General features: G+C 40.9%; 1 protein-coding gene and 1 pseudogene across 1 annotated transcript in view; one reads left to right on the top strand and one right to left on the bottom strand.

Annotated features, from left to right (window-relative positions):
• Positions 1 to 18144, bottom strand: part of Cmss1 (cms1 ribosomal small subunit homolog) — a 294743-nt gene that overhangs the window by 122384 nt on the left and 154215 nt on the right. The window lies entirely within an intron of this gene.
• LOC148122950 (large ribosomal subunit protein uL15 pseudogene) lies at positions 16752 to 17215 on the top strand (annotated as a pseudogene).

Raw genomic sequence — 18144 nt, 5'->3', positions numbered from 1 at the left:
GTTACTTCCAGGAGACCTGTACAAGATCAATACAACCAAGACCAGTCAGCATTCCAGCTGGCAACACTAATTAGATACACACACACACACACACACACACACACACACACACACACACATGATCTGAAGGTGGGAGGGGTGTGTACTGGAGGGTCTCTAGAAAGAGTTGAGGATGGATATCATCATGATACATTGAATACATGTATGAAATTATCCAAGAGTAAATAAAAGACATTCTTAAAAATATTCTAAAATCAGCCAGGTGGTGGTAGAGCATGCCTTTAATCCCAGTACTCAGGAAGTGGAGGTAGGCAGATCTCTGTGAGTTTGAGGCCAGCCTGGTCTATAAGAGCTAGTTTCATGACAGCCAGAACACAGAGAAACCCTGTCTCAAAAAACCAAAATAAATAAATAAATAAATAAATAAATCTAAAATCAGTAGTAAGGCACTGACACTTGCTAAGATTTATTCTCTGATATGATCTTACTCTATCACTAGGATAAAAAATTATAACTATTAATAGAAAGCAAATATTAACAAAAAGCCAAACAACTATTGTCTTCACCTGGAACGTTGGTAGATGTTCAGTGTGAATGGCCTAACGAAATACTGGATGAAAAGGGGAAGAAGGAAAGCCTATTGGCTAAGAGCAAGGCTCAAATGGTGATTTGGGTTAACTCTATGGTTTTAGGCTGATTATCAGAGTATCAGTTTACCTGTTTGTAAAGGAGGATAGCATCATATAATGTAACTGAGTGATGCGAAAAAATAATAGCAATAAACTGCACAAAGCACTTCCCATACAGCCTGTATCAGCCTTTAAAGCTCTCACCAGCTTCTTTACCGTGCCTCGAGGTTCCACCCTGCCTTGCCTTCAATGTCTTTCCTAAGCATTCACTCCTCCCTCCAGTCTTACTCCGTCTTCCAGTTCATCAAAATTCTTCCACCTGAGTGTTCATTCCTTGTACTTTCCTTCCTCTCACCTCCCTAACGGTGTTGTTGAAAACAGAACAAAGTCTTAAGGGGATTGGGATTAGATCATTAGGCTTAGTTGTAAGCATCTCCACTGACTGAGCTATCCATCATCAGCTCACACTTTCCACATTCTAAACATAAATCCATTGGGAAAAGCAATGTCGGTGAACTGAACAACAGGCAGGAATTGCAGTCTGGCAGAGGGAGAGTGGACTTAACATGAACTAACGCAATGGAAGAGCTCTTCTGTGACTTCTAGAACAGGGCAGGAATAAGTGAGGTCAAATACAGTCTGTCCTCAAGCTACAAGATGCCACCAGAAGTACCTGCTCTGATTCTGAAACTAGAACAAAGGGGAATAGGCTAGGTTTGGTCCACTGGAGAGTTTTGTCTTGGTCAAGCACTGAATAGGTAGTTTTAAAATCCATTTATTCCCTTTAAATATTTATTAAGTATGTAGGAATGAGGCATAGGTTTAGCTACTAAGAATGCAACAGCGAGCAAACTCAGACTATCCAAGTCCTGGTCCTTGTGCAATCTGCATGCTAATGTGGAAGACGGAAAATAAAGAAGAAAACCTGTTGCATATCGGATCAGGAAAAAGAAGAGGAGAGCGGAGAGTTGTATGAGTGGATGGTTCCGACAGAAGCCTAGACCGACCAAGGCAGGCCTTGCTGAGAAGACGACTTCTGAATAAAGGGCAAAGGGTCGAAAGGCCATGATGATACCTGGAAAAGAAGGAAGAGCAATGGCAGAGGTCAAGAGAAGGGAATGAACTGGTGTACTGGAGAAACAGGCAGGAGGCCACTGGAGCTGCAGAGACGAGGCCAAAGGGCTTCATGTTTCACCAGGAGGCCTTTGGCTTTCAGGCTACTTGAGACTGGGAGACCCTGGAGAGTTCTGAGCATGGGCAACATGATCTGATGCATTTTCAACAGATCCTTGGACTCTGAAAAGGCAATCTTCTGTGTCTGGAGACAGCAGACCTGGCGAGAGGTAGTGGCAGTTTGACTCCACACCAGCACAGTGAAGACCTACAGCGAGTGGTCAAATTCTTAATATATTTTGAGGGTAGAACCAACAGGATTTCCTGATGGATTTGATGTATGTTTTGAAAGGAAGAAAGAAGTCAAGGACAACTTCAAGGCTTCTGGATTAAAGCAAGTGGAAGAAAGAGGTTGCCAACATGTGAAATCAGGAAGTTTAATGTCAACCTGGACTTCCGGTTTCTCTCAAAAGAGTGTAAGATCTTGTCAACTACATAACTGTACTTTTTTACATGACAAAAATGATTAGGACCTAAGAAGACACTAGTCCTTTTGGCCCTTTTGGACAGGGCACAGGTCCTTAGTCTTCAGCTGTCCTTGTTCCTAGTCTCATACCAGACCTTCTGGGTAATAAAAAGTCCTCTACCTATGTGACTCCTGCACACAGCTGGCATTCAAGATCCACACCCCAAACTCTCTCACTCACTGTAGGAAAGTTTAACAGAAAATTTTACCTATAAAAAAAGAACAGGAGGGAAGCACTGGGAAGAAGAGAGGGTAAGGGAAGTGATTTAAGAAATCAATCTGCCCATTGTGGTATCAGGAAAGTTAGCAATTTTGATTTCTTAAAGTGACTAAATAAATTTAAATGTCATCACCCTTCTGCCTCAGAGGCCTATGCTGGTTCAAAATTGGCTTTACATCACCAAAAGTAGCCTTGGGCAGTGTGGAGCTGTGGATGGGCAAGGAGAATGAGCCCTGGAGAGGCAAGCACAGTCCCTCCACATGGTCACTTTCACTCTTTAACTGTATTTAACTGTACGGTCATTTGCAGACAAGAGGGACAACAAATCCTGTCCCCAGTTAGCGCTATATGGCAAGGGTGAACTCTGACATCAGAAATGACTTCAAGTGTGCTATCTGGTATGGTAGCTCCCGGTTATCTATGGGGCATGTTCTAAGGTGCTCGCCTGGTCTGTGAAAACTGCAGATGATAAGGGGCACATGCTCCTCTGAGACAAGCATGCATGCACTGGTCAGTTTTTGTCAACTTGAGTAACCTGGGAGAAGGAAACCTCAGTTGAGGATTGCCTCCATCAGACTGTCCTGTGGGGTATTTTTATTTCCTTGATTAATCATTGACGTGAGAGGGCTCAGTCCACAGTGGGGAGTGCCACTGCTGGGCACGGGGCCTGAGTTGTATAAAAACACAAGAAGCTGAGAAAGCCATGGAGCAAGCCAGGAAGCACAATTCCTCCACGATTTCCGCTCAAGTTCTTGACTCCAAGTTTCACTGACCAGTTTTGACCCTGAACAGCCATGTAACCACACCAAATGCCATCTGCATAATGAAGGCAGTGTGGACAGTATAGATTCCGAAGTGTTCCTAATGGAACTCCATTTTATCCAGTCCACACCAAGCTAGAAGGTTAACTCTCCAGTGTGCCCATGCATTTTTTCCTAGTTTCTCAGAGCTGTGCTTGTTCCCGAACCTGCTTGTGCCTACTGGACTTGTTAGCAGAATTATTTAAGTATTTTACACTTTGGTGGAATATGATCGTAGAAGGCAAAAGATGTTCTGCATGACAAATGCACTAAAGAGTGTGCAAAGAGAAGAAAAAGCAATCAGTGCAGATGTAGATTAGACAATTGTGAAAGGCAGGAAAAATGCTTCTAAATAAAGAGTCCAAGGGCATTCAAGCTATAATCTTGTTCCACAAGAGCAAAAATGCAGCACAACTAATAAGAAACCATAGAAAATACAACCATTAAGATATAATTAATGGAAGAAAAATGTTAGGAAATTGTGATTAGCAGACCTAAAATGAGAGAAAAGGCCTGGTGCTACTTCAGAGATACTAGCACACCGAGAGGAGAGTGACAAGTTGTATGGCAAAAATTCATCGAGGCCCTTGTTCTTATTGAAAACCAAACAACCCAGGCAACAAGAACATTGAAACCGCTTTCCAGAAAGTGCATACATGTGTGTGTGTGTATGTGTGTGTATGTGTGTGTGTGTAAGTGTGTAGCGTGGAGAATGGGTTTAAGGCTGTAGGAGGGAGTGACAAAGAGACAGATGCTTTTGATAGGCTGGCACGTCCTTGCCAGTGTGTCAGCCAAGGGGAGCATGAGTTCACTTTTGTAGAGGGCACGCTGGTCTTCATCTAATTCTCACCAAGTGCAGATAGCTTTAATTGGTCGAAAGTTTTGGCCTGATCTTTTCTTATCATAAAAGAGCATGATGAAATTCTCAAAAAGTAACGATACATGTTGAATTTACCTGAACAGGCTGCACTGTGAAGAGCAAAGAAAACTTTGATTTTTTTGAGGGTAAGTCAAACAGAACAGGAGTAGATCTAGGGAAAAATAATAGTTTTCAATGGCGAGACCAGGCCTGTAATTTTCTGCAGCACACTATGACATCATAGTTTATATGAGGCCAACTCCATAAATCAAGCCTTACCTAATTAGAGATTCTTCTGCAGATCTACATTATTAGAGCAAATAATTAAAACAGCCTAGGCAATAACGCAAGCCAGATCTATTTACAAAAATGTTCTTTTTTACCCCCAAACTTTTAGTCTTCCTACCACTTACAGATCTTTCCCATTTACTAAATTATAGACTCAGAGTGTTTCTTTAGTCTGACTTCACTTTCAAGGAATTCTTCAATTAACTTTACGTTGCTTTAAGCTGTTCATCCAACGAGAAAACAATCTGTGGTTTCTGACTCCTCTGCGTGCCAATGGCTGCCATCCATGTTTGACTTTCAGACACACTGTCTCTAGAGAACCAGGCTCTGTTTGCATAAAACCAGCCAGTTGTCATAGCATTTTGACAAGCACTATAGGAAAACAAAGAACAATACTCTGTCATGGCTAAAGGGAGAATTACCACTGCACTGGGGACATCCATGACATCCACACCCAATCACCTGGCCTGGGCCAGAAAGTAGCACATACTCCATTTTCACTGTGACCTGGCCATCCTCGGGGGAGCCATCTTTTTACCAATTCCTTTCTTCCCACCATGCTCTTCTCTTAGATTGTTAAAATACCTAAAACTCAAGGAAAGTTAAAATACCTAAAACTTCTTGCAGCTACAACAAGATGCAAAATTGCCCTTTACAAATATACATAGCAACACTATGTGGTCTCTGCAATGGCTATGGTGCACCTACTGCCAGATCTTCAGCCAGATGCAGAGTAATACAAAGTCTCATCTCAGAGGTAGAACGTCAATCCAAAAGCCTAAGGTATTCTCTGCCTCTGGTCTAATACCCTAAGTCCTTTTGTCTTCATTCATTCACTTATGTTTCTGATAACCTTGCTGCAGAAATAACCAGCAGAACTAATGAGGAAGCAGATGTTGACCACTGAAGAAAATGATCTTTACATTTTGTACATACCCCAGCTGAGGCAGGAAGAATGACTCCTTTCTTTGGTCCCTGGGTTGTTTCTGAATGTCTCTGATCCTCTAAGAGCACTTGGGAAGCTAAGACTCACACAACAATACTGAAAGCTGAAGGCCTCTGGGATAATCAAAATGAGATGCATGTGCTACTCTTCCAAAGTCATGCTCAAAGCTGTGTCTGCAGTGGGATGTGAAACTGTTGAAGGGGCGGGCCCTTTCAAAGCAGTGCCACGCCATATCACACATCCAGGTAGACTCAGAGGAACTAGGATGAATGCATAGGTCAGGTATCCCCAGGGCTGATACTGGATTGGCACTGGCCCTGCTGAGGCTGCCTGTGGTGGGATACCAATGGAAACTGTTTATTCTCCTCCGGACAGCACCATGTTGTGATCTTCTTGTGCTGCTGCTATTGTACCTAAATATACTGATGATGCCTGTGTCTGTCCCAGTTCACTCCTCTCTTCTCATTCCTCTGACCCTTCCCTTGGCTCTCTAGCCCAAACCAGAAGCAACAGGATCAACCATCTAGGCTATTCATTTTTCCATCTCCATTAAGAAGGACAAAGTTTGGGAAGCTCAGTGGCTTGTTATGCAAGCCTGATGATGTGAATTATTTACGCAAATATGGATATGGTGGCAGGTGTCTATAATCCCAGCATTCCTACAGGAGACTGTCCTAGAAAACTGTGGTCCAGCTAGCCAGAAGAACATAGCACAGGGTCAAACAAGAGAGACCCAGGCTCAAACAAGGTAGAGGTAGAAAAACCAGGAGGTTTTCCTCTGATATAGGTAGTGGGTGGATGTATAGTTGGATGAATAGGTAGACATATAGATGATGGATGGATAGACAGACAGACAGATAGGTAGACAGAGGGATAGACAGATGGATGGATAGATGGATGGACGGACAGACAGATAGACAAACAGACAGGTTGGACTGGCATGGTGGCACACGGCTTTCCCAGTGTTTGGGAAACAGATGTAGGTCTCTGTGAATTCAAGGTCAGCCTGGTCTACACAGATCAGCCAGGGCAACTCAGAAAAATTCTGTTTCAGAGAAACAAAGGCAAATACATACATACATACATACATACATACATACATACATACATACATGGACAAAGTTCCATAGTGTATTAGATTTCTTCGTTAACATGCAAATCACTGTTTTTACTAATTTATAATTTCTTCATTAATAATAGAGGGACTCCCTGATATTCAATTTAGATCTTTAAGTCTATTCTGTAATCAACATGTTCAATATAAAAATCACTGACTTGTTCAAGGCCCTGCTTTATGTAGTAAGAATAGTCTTCTAAACACTGATGTAGATCTTGCCTCAGAGTCCTAACTAACTAGATAACTAATCTCCTGTCTTTATTCTTTCAGACAGGCCTATGTAAAACAAAATGTTATAGAAGTTACAGAGACTTTCGCTCCTATAAGGCAATTCTGAAATCCAAAGCAGGACTCCTCTTCTCTAGAATTCTTAACACTCTGCATCCTAAGCCTGTTTTTTGGAGTAAAAATGCAAAGATGTCAACTTGGAAAATAACCATGAGCAAGGGGGACAGACCGAACTGAAATCACAGAAATTTGAGTTTCTTATGACTCCCAACTCTGTGGAATAAACTTCAATGGCAAGGATCAGGAACTTTCAACTCAAGTTTTGTTTGACGTCCTGAAAAGCAGCGATGTCAGGAAAAAGGCATCCTGCAGTGTTGTATGAAATAGCTGGGAAATTCTGCACTGTGGTTAGAGGTCTAGGCTTGAAACAGTGAGCACACTGGCTTTAAGAAAACCTAGAGTCTGTTATCCCCTAATAAAGCAGTCTTTGTGATGAGCTAATAAAAAAGACCACATTTCTATACCCTTGCAAATTTTAAATTAGATCAATAAAAATGAACATCGAGAATTTTATGACCATGTTTGGGTATTATGGTCATTTTCACTGTGTCTGGCGTGGTGGATATGAGAAGGTTAAAGGAGGACAGAGGAAGTTTGGAGGATGTGCTAGATGATTTCAGACAAGATAAGATTAGCATGACTGTTGGGAGGAGCTAAACCTACCATCTAGCTTCTTAGCTGATCTAAACATTCAACAGTTCTTTTTGCTCTGCACAATGGGTTCACCAGGTTGGACTTCTCTCTATTGTTCAATCCACTTCCAGCTCAACTGATAATCAGAGCCATGGAACAAATATTTGGAAGTATTGATTTCTAGTGAGAGAAATTTTTAGGTCATATATTTAAGGTGAAGAAAATGAAGGCCTTAGTTAGGAATTCTTAATTACATAGAAAATCTAGGAAGAGGAAATAAAAAAAAGACTTAAAAACAGAATGAGTGAACGATGAGCCTCGAAAGCTTTGATTCTCAACCTTCCTAATGCTGAGACCCTTAAAAACAGTTCCTCATGTTGTGGTGACCCCAACCATAAAGTTATTTTGTTGTTACTTCATAACTGTAATTTTACTGTTGTTATGAATTGTAATGTATAAATATCTGTGTTTTTCTATGGTCTTGGATAACCCCTGTGAAACTGTTCCATCCCCAAAGGGATTGTGACCCACAGGTTGACAACCACTGCTCTAAAAGCATCCTTATAGCTCTTGTTTTCTCCAAAGTGTGTTCCACATGGACTGTCTTAGCAAAGACAAGTCTGTGCCGGTGTAGGGCACTTGAGACAGTAGCCAGGCTATTCAGCTTACACTATGAACCTGCAAGAGCACTAAGTGCTACTTTTCCTACGTTTACTGACTTCTGCAGTGCATCTCACAAGAAGTCACTCACAGAACACACGATGGAAACACTGACCGGCAGCAGCATGATAGGTTTGGGTTTTCCTTTCTTTTTTCCCTTTCTTCTCTCCCACCTCTCTCTTTTTTTCCTTCAATTTTCAGTTTTTGAGACAGAATCTGATGGCATCCAGGCTTAGTAGCCAAAGGCGATCTTAAACTCTTGCTCTTTCTGCCTCCACCTCCCAAGGGCATGCAATACAGACCCAGATCATTTCTGACTGCACGTCTCACTCTTACCTGTCTCATTTCAGATACTCAGGTACAACATGTAGAAGAAAACCTATTATTTCTGTTTTACAACTCTTCAACAGTCACAACTTATTTTTCTTTACTAAATGACAGTCCAGAACACCTTCACACCAGGCATTCAGCCACGGGAACTGAAATGGAGTGTACTTGAGAAAGCCCTACACTGATCTTCAGAACAGTGATTGCTGATCACTTACTGGGGCTTGGTTTCTAGAAACCAAGACAAGTGGTAGGAAGTAGGAAAGATATCAGGATGAAGGTAATTAGACGAAGAAAAGGCTACAGAAAAACCTGGGGTTAGATGACAATACTACAAAGATAAGGAGGCTCACACCTGAAACCTCAATACCTAGGACGCAGGGGTGGGAGGATCACTGACAGTTTGAGGCCAGTCCGGTCAAGAATACAGTAATATCCTGTCTTAGGAGATCAAAGAGATAGATGTAATTACCTTTTCCAAATCTTTTGAAAATAATTTATAAAAATGTATTGGGAGGAAGTCATAGAGTAATAGAAAGTGGAGTGTTTTGTAAAGCTTGTCAGTGTACAAGCACTATTCAAGGATAATATGGACTGTTTCAAACAAAAGCCTTAAATGAAAAAGGAAACTTAATCAGTCTGTTATAGTTCACTTCTGTTATTCTCTTGTCACCAATCTATTTCTAAAGTGTACCTGGTTGTCTTGCCTAGATGTAATTATTAGCAGGGAAGGATAAATGGGTACAAGGAATTCTAAGTCTTGAATCAGGTATAAAGAAGTCATTTATTGCAAATTAACAGAGACCGCATAGTTTGAAAGGCGCTCTCTCTCTCTCTCTCTCTCTCTCTCTCTCTCTCAATCTCTCTCTCTGTGTGTGTATGAATGAATGAAACAAAGATAGAATAGGTTTTTGAAAAGTATTTTTGACTCCTCTAAATGTATATACCACCTCAATATTGCAAACAATAATCATAAAGGATTTAGATTATAGTATGTTTACCAATTCCATTCGTCATATATTCACAGAGTGTCTTCTTTGTATCAGACAGTGTGACCGGTGCTATGTGTATAAACATGAGCACAAGAAGACATGGTCCCTAGCATCATGGGGCTTTCAATCCAACAAAAGCAAACAGAAGATGATGACCCCAAGGCACTAAGAGTTTAAAACAAGTTTCTCTTTTGTAATTATATATTAGCCAGAGCAACTTTTGCTTCAATAATCTTAACATATAGTTTCAAGCATTGCCAGACTTACTGATAAAATGAACTTTATTTTTTTTTTTAAAAAAAGTATTTTTTTTGGATGCTGAGGATCAAAATTAGAGTTTCACACATGGTAAATACTCTACCACTAAGTGATACCTTCAGTTTCAAAGGAGTTAAAAAATATTCTTCTATAAGGCTGGATATGTAGCTCAGTTCGTAGGGTGCTTTCCTATCATACAGGGAAGCCTTGGGTTTGAGGTCCAGCACTGCAAATCCTGAGCATCGTGGTGCAAGCCAGCATCCCTTCACTCAAGATGTTGAAGCAGGAGGATCCAGCATTTAAGGCCAATCACTCTCAGCTACATGGAAAGTGGGAGGCCAGCCTGGACTACATGAGACCTTATCTCAAAAGAAAACTCTACCAATAAAATAGAAAGACAATGAACACATTTTGTAGATGTATAGAGTTATTATTGTTAAAATATAATACTACATAAAGCTACTTATAGATTTAATTTAATGCCCATTTAAACTTTAACAATACTTTTATACAAAAGAATAACTCCAAAATTTATATAGAACCACAAGTCTCCAACTAACCAAAACAATCTGGAATGAAAAGAACAAAATTGGGCGCATCATGGTATAGACTGTAAGATACACAATATAGCACTCAAAATGCACGATACTGGGATAAAAAACAAAGATAAACAGCAGCGAAAAATAAGAGAGCCCCCAAAATAATCTATACATTTATGATTTACTAATCTTTGATTAATGGGACAGGAGCAAACAGGGGGTAAGTGCCAGTCTGTTTTAAAGAAATGGCACTGGGGAAACTGGTTACCTACTAACAGAAGAACGAAACTGGACCCTCATCACAGAACGCAGCAAAGACTAGGAACTATGAAAGTATTAGATGGAAACATGAGAGAAACTATAAAAATATTGGATGGATGCATGGGAGAAAGTTTCTAACATATTCTAAGCAGAAGAGATTGCATCGATGATAGTTTATTCACATAGAAAGAAAATAATGAAATGGAGAGATGACCTACAGAAGGAAAGAAAATGTTTGTGAATCAAACACATGCCTAATAAAGGGTCATTAGAATCTAAGAGAGAGAGAACTCAAAGGCCTTATTGGAGGAAGCACGTCATTGTGGGGGTGGGCTTTGAGTTCTCTTTCATTCAAGCCAGTTCATTGGGCTGGTGCAATGGAATTCCTGCATTATCCTTCTCCCAGGCTTCCCACTATCGAGGAATATTCTTACTCCCTTCCTAAAAAGCCTGTATTTCTTAGAGGGTTCCTGATTCCACCAGTATCTTAGAAAGATGGGAGGGTCTTCAGATGATCATTTCTTAGAAAATACAAAAATGCTTTGTTTGGTTTGGATTTCTAATGATATCAATGAGAAATTAAATTCTCAGGAAGGAAAATGGGGGAAAACATTGAAAAATTTGTATAGGTCTTATCTAGAAGACTTTTTGGTTAGCTAAAAAACATCAATTCTGCCAGTTTCTTTCCTGTCTTAAAGCTATAAAAGAAAGAATTTTTAGGTATTTCTGTCTTTATATCCTAAAAGGCAGGTGAAGATATCCATGTATATAACCAACCAACATGCCATATGAATTGGTTTTAACATATTTGAGTTAAAGGAAACTATTCATCCTTGACTTCCCGTATCCATGCCCTCACAGGGGTTCTTAAAAGATATCTACTTTAGGTACCTGCTAATTGACACAGACATGATCCCCATTTTGATATGAGAAATGCATCACTTCATATCACAGGTTGCCAAACATAACTAGGGATGAATATAGACACTTTACATTTCAAGTTACATTTGTATTTCTGTTATCCATCCCCTCACACGTCTATTCGTGCATTTTACCAAATGCACAGTACTTTTTGCTTTTGACCACATCTCATTCTACCACATGCTGACTTATAACTCCTTATGTAGCCCAGGCTGGCCTCAAACTCACTGACAATCTTCTTGCCTCAGCCTTTCAAATACTGAAATTAGAGGTATTAACTGTCACATACAGTGACAACAGTGCTTTGAGAAAAAAATGGTCCTTATGCTATATGCTCCTGAACTTTTGGTGCAGAGCCCATGCTGAGTAGAGACAGTTTCCTGTGTCTAAGTCAGTGGTTCTCAACCTTTAGGCCATGCTCTCTTAGGAAGGGTATGGAATGATTCATTTACAGGGGTTGCCTAAGACCATATGCATATCAGATATTTACATTATAAGTCATAACAGTAGCAAATTACAGTTATGAAGTCGTAATGAAAATAATTTATGGTTGGGGGTGTCACCACAGGAGGAACTGTGTTAAAGGGTAGCAGCAACAGGAACGTTGAGAACCACTGCACTAGTGTTTTAAGGTGAACATCGAAGTCAATCTAACACATCATATACTTAAGAACTGTGTTATTTACTCAGAGTCAGCAATAATATATGGCAATATTCCACAGTCTTGAGTGATTTACAAACTACTGGACATTGTAGATTTAGACATTCAGAACACACTGGGCGGTGATGATGCACACACCTTTAATCCCAGCACTTGGGAGGCAGAGGTAGGGGGATTTTTGATTTTGAGGTCAGCCTGGTCTACAGAGTGAGTTCCAGGGCAGTCAGGACTACACTGAGAAACATTGTCTTGAAAAAAAAAAAGACCAAAATAACAGCAACAACAAAACAAACAAAAAACAAGAAAATAATTCAGAAGACAATAATGGAGAATAGTGGAGGAATGAAGCACCAACTGGCCAACTGGTTATTTTGAGTCATAAAACCTTATCAAATTAGCATGTCAAAGAAAACACAAGTCATGCAAAATTATGCCAGCAAATACTTTGGAAAGGTGTGGTACTAGGAGGAAGAACTTCAGGTTTTGTTTGTGTATGGTCCCAGATAAAGAGCACAAAACTAGAAGGAAAATTATTGCTAGGATTCAGGACCTGCCAATTTTTCAGAAATTGTACCAAATACAGACATCCTTCTTATCACTGAGAAGACGGAGAACGAGCTGGGAAAGGCAATTGTTCTTCTCACGCATCCTACCATGCGGCTCAGGTGCACAGGCTTCACCTCTAGCTCTGAACACAGCCCCAACACTGCCTTTGAAAACTCATTTTCTCTCTGTCCAGGAAAGGTTGTGCTCTAAGTGGATACATTTTCAAAGATAAGCCATGATCCAAATTATATTCCACGAGACGTACAATGTTTCATGTAACATGGCAGCAACATTTTGAGGAATCTAAGGAATGTCAGATTTTTATCAAACACTAGCAGAAATCACAACACTAAATTTGGTACAAGCCTCAGAAGGAAATTCAATCATTCCTAAATATAAAAATTCTTCTACTTCCTGAAGTTCAAAAACACAAAGCTGAAGTAGCTATAAACAGGTTTCTTTCAGAAGTAGGTTTTCATAGCAAATACATGCAGTGTCGTATCTTTCCTTGTCCCCCATGGCCGCCTCACTCCTTTGTTACTGTTACTGCCTACTTAGGCAGAGTGCATTACTATGTAACATACGAAAAACCAGACTGAGAAACCACAAAAGTGACAGTGGACATCATGTGATAAAGGTAATACTTTACCAAGTGTCAAATTCCATCATATGAAATATCACTCCAATCAGACGACTTACCTAAAGATAAGAGACAGAAAAAAAAAACCAAAATGAGGACCTGTTACTATGCTTAACACTCAGTATACTACAACATGGCAGACATGCTAACAACTGAAGGGCAACGCAAAAGGGATACACTATTCCAGGTCAGAAAACACCGATTCCTTTAGGACAGAGATGGTAAACACAAGGCAAAATGAAGAGGGAGGAGCCTTTTACTTTCACCTTCTTGGTTTTCAAACAGATTTGGAGTCTTGTTTGACAGTGTGAATATATATTTAGTTAAAGGTTACGGCCGAACTCTGTGAGTGTACTGGCACCTTTCCAGAGACCTCAGTTAAAAAGAGACTGCCAAAGCAGCAAACTTCAAGCTATCTTTGCCTTCTCAGACTCAGGGGAAAGGGGCCAGTACACCAAGTGCTACGGTAATTTCCTCTGTTGGTTTTCTTTCCCTTTAACACTTACATGTTTTGGCTATTTCCTTTTTCATATCCCAGAGTGAATAGTGATGTTCATGAAAGGTGCCAGATTAACAACTTGGGGAAATTAAGTGCCTGCTCTATGGACAGAGAACGTTCAATGTCATGGAGGTGATGAAAGGTTCCCCTGTACTGGGCTCGCCTATGTTCTCTGGGCTGGGACCCACGTGACCCAGCCCTCCAGTCTTCACGGTCCATTAAGGTCTTTCCCTGCTCAGGCTGCTCACCAGGGCAGGCGATCTCATCTTGTTTCGCTGCCGTCATTAGTGTTCATTACTGAAATCAAATCCCTCAGGAATAATTGGTATTTGCTAACAATTTGTTTCAGAACAACAAAAAAATACATTGAACTCAAGATAGGTCTTATATTCTTGGTAATACTGCAAATTTGCTAATTATTCATTAATTTGTCTTAAAATAAGAGCTAAAGCATCTTCTTCTTCCTCTTTTCTTTTCTTGGTTTTCCAAAACAAGGTATCTCTAAGGAACAGTCCTGGCTGTCTGGGAACTTGCTCTGTAGACCAGGATGGCCAGGATGGCCTCGAACTCACAAACATCCACTTGTTTCTGCCCCTCCACTCTTCCCCAGCCCCCGTCCAATACTGGGATTAAGGATTGTGTACCACCACCTACCGGATAGAGTCAAGACTTCGAGTGTCTACTTGAAACCAGTTTCACCCAGTTCAATCACCTAAAATGAATTTGAGTTCTCACTCAGGATAAACTAATCTTTAAAAGCCAAAGATCTCTTATTTCTCTTTTCAATGTGCTAAGTTTATTCTTGAATTTTTGTTATACACTAGTAATTACAGCAAAGGTTCAGCAGATGTTGAGGCTAATGGTATATTCCACATGAAATCTGAAATAGAGAAAAATATCTTTTCTACACTTGTAGGTGCTTCATGGTAGGGAACTGGTTGAACATGTGGTTATTATCACACTGTCTCCTTCTTGCCAAGGGATATGCAATGGTTTGGCTTTAACCACTCTGATACCCAATAGCTATTTATTGGCCTCCTCATGCTAGTTCTCCACGTGAAATACAAGGGCCAGAGAAAGACAACAGTTCTAGTTGGGAGTTTCTAACAGTAGGGAAAGCAAGTCTGGTGAACACATGCAAAACATTAGTGGAACAATGAAGTCCAACACTGAATGATGCCAACTAGCAGACCATAATAACTCAGTATTATTTGGGAAGATCACAGTATTAATCTCAGTTGTTCACTGTCTTTCCCATTGTCCTTTTTGTCAAAACCCAAAATGCTGTGTAGCAAGAGCAGATTTCCATCTTAACTTGACCCGCACTTCCTGTCATTTCTAATCTCTAGAAGCACTGGGGAATGAGAATTGCAGGCTACCGGTGACTACAACAAACACATGTTCATACTTAGACGGAGGGTGTGCTGCCTAAATCACAGAGAGAAAGCTTGGAAAATTTTAGTTTGGGAAACTTTGCCTTTTTTCCCCCTTTGCCATGCACAGGGTTTATCAAGAAAAGCCATACAGTATTAAAACATTTGGCATTGGCTCAAGCCTGTGCTATTGCTGGCAGGGGATCTAACTGGGGAAGGAGGAGCAAACACCTTTATCAGGAATGACCTTGATATTATGGAAAGGCTCCTTACCCCCCTCTGCTTCAGCAGCCTTACTCAAAACCTGAAACCCAGATGTGAGAACAGAGATTATCTCCAAAAACAGCAGCAATTTATCGTAATTATGTCAGTACAAATATCAGGAAGGTGGAAAATGTTATGCCAACGGAGGAGAGGGCCACACCCTGCATATAGGTCCCAGGCAAAGTTGTGCTAAGGAAATGAACCTAATCTAACATAACCTCCAGGGAAGTCTCAGTTTCCCATATCACAAGACAATTAGGAACTAGCTCGGAAACTAATAAGCAGATGCCATGTCATGTGAAACAGACACTAACAGATATCTACCTGCTTCTTACTCTCTCAGTGATCAGCTCTCTCTTCCAATGCCACCCATCAGTCCTATATCTTAATAACAGCAACAAAGCAAGAAGGTCCAGTCTCCCCTAAACACTACAGCTTCCAAAAGTATCAGATGGCTAGCTTTCATAGTACTGAAAGCTATATAGGCTGGAATTGGGGAATGAAGGGATCATCAACAGTCTTATTCAGTTGTGAACACTGTGACCTACAGTAATGATCAGTATGGCAAGATATGGCCATGGGTGCGATGGTGGCATGAGTGTTACAGGGTTACCAGTAGCATTCTGAGAGATTTAAGCCCCACTCCACAAGAGAAAACAGATATATGGTACTGAAAATATGGCCAGGAACTCACGGTTGAGGTGCTCACAGGCCTCTACTACTATGAACATACTATGACATTGCCCTCCAAATTCATGCGTCTGTACTCACAGATGAGTACAGTTCACAGATCTCATCAGAGGTTTTTTTTGGTGTTTGTGTTCAGTGGGTGGTGGTTAATGCAGAAACTGACTTAAATTGCAGAGAATAAGTGTTAGTGGAATATTCAGCTATAAATATACCTTCCCCACACCCACAAGGATCAGAAAGAAAGAGAGGACAAAAAGATTGTTAAGAGCCAAGGCTGAGGAGGACTGGAGTTAACCAGTGTCTTCTGGACATGATCAGACCACGGCACTCACGAATGCACAGCAGCTGTGCTTGTCTGCACAGGACCTGCACAAAGCAAGCCAGTCAGCACTCTAGCATGGAGTGGTGAAAGGACTCATGGGATGCCCCTCCCCCACAAGGAAGAACTGTGGACAGCTGATGGCTTCTAGGTGAGAAGGAGCAAATTTTCTTTAAGGGCGAAGTGCCTGGTAAGTAGATCACTCCCAAAAGTACATGCGTAGCACAAACTGGACACGAAAGGTTGTTATTATTACTTCTTGAGTTGTTGGCCACTGGGCTCATGCAGATCAAGTAGATCACCAAACATCACAGGCTTTTGCCACTTTCCTCTTGGATACCTTCTAGACTTGAGATTAAGAAGATCCTATAGGGTTCCTCCCTCTTTCCTTTCTGCCACCGCCATGTCATCCAGACTGAGGAAGACCCGGAAACTCCGGGGCCATGTGAGCCACGGCCATGACCGCATCGGTAAACATCACAAGCATCCAGGAGGACGCGGGAATGCTGGAGGCATGCATCATCATAGGATCAACTTCGACAAATATCATCCAGGTTACTTCGGGAAAGTTGGTATGAGGCATTACCACTTAGAGGGAAACCAGAGCTTCTGCCCGACTGTCAGCCTGGATAAACTGTGGATGCTGGTCAGTGAGCAGACCCAGGTTAATGCAGCCAAGAACAAGACTGGAGTTGCTCCCAACATTGACATCGTGCGGGCTACTACAAAGTTCTGGGCAAGTAAAAGCTCCCTAAGCAGTCTGTCATTGTGAAAGCCAAATTTTTCAGCAGAAGAGCTGAAGAGAAGATAAAGGGTGTTGGAGGTGCCTGTGTTCTGGTGGCTTGAAGCCACTCAAGGAGGCCAATTAAATGCTAACATTAAAAAAAAGAAGATCCTATTGCTGAAGACACCCCTTATTTGAGTTATAAACATGAAGAAATCAAGTGGATTAAATTGACCTGGATAATTCATCTCTACTGACTAGCTTTCACAGTGCTAGAAAGTTCTAGGCACATTTCTAGGGCAGAAAAGTAATCAATCATTGATCTTACATAGCCATGAATTCTGCAACATACAATAATGATCTGCCTGGCAAGATATGCTCTCTGGTGTATAATGGCACAGATGTTAGGGAACAGTCAACTACTTACTGACTTAAGGCTGGCTCCGTGAAATGGAACCCATATATATTAGCACTGTTACAGAGGTCATGGCCCCAAGGCAAGATAATTTATGGACTGTAGGAGAGAATTTAATACTATTATTCTACCAAATGAGCACAGCATCAAAATAATAAAAATTCCATACCTAATGGATTTATTGTTACACTCATAGATCAGTGTATCTCTCAACCTTCACCAAACAAGCTTCTTCTTTTAGTAGATAGTGATTAACACAAAGATCCACAACTTGCAACATGCAGAGAATAAGACACTTTGGCATCTTTGGTATCAATACTAAATGGGGTATTGATATTCACCCCGCCTTTCAAAGTTCAGGCATCTTCTCAGAAGGGATGAAGAGACTGTAAAAGCCAGAAGTGGTACTGAACCTAACAGGGCAGAAACACATATGAACTTATAAAAAATTAAGACAGCATGCACAAGTCCTGTTCAATCTCAAATCAGACTAATGCCAAGGGTGGGGAAGGTAGTCTGTAGTTCCATCCTTATTTGAGGAGCATTTGCTAGCTATTGGGAAAGGCACAGTCAGTTTTTTAAAACAGTGTGACCTCTGGTATATAACCACACTCCCTGATAGGCTGTCCACCCAAG

The sequence above is a fragment of the Myodes glareolus genome, chromosome 2 (assembly GCF_982192425.1).
Source record: "Myodes glareolus chromosome 2, mMyoGla1.1, whole genome shotgun sequence".
NCBI classification, from domain to species: domain Eukaryota; kingdom Metazoa; phylum Chordata; class Mammalia; order Rodentia; family Cricetidae; genus Myodes; species Myodes glareolus.
Note: the sequence above shows the minus strand (reverse complement) of the source record. Positions and strands in the feature narration are given on the sequence as shown.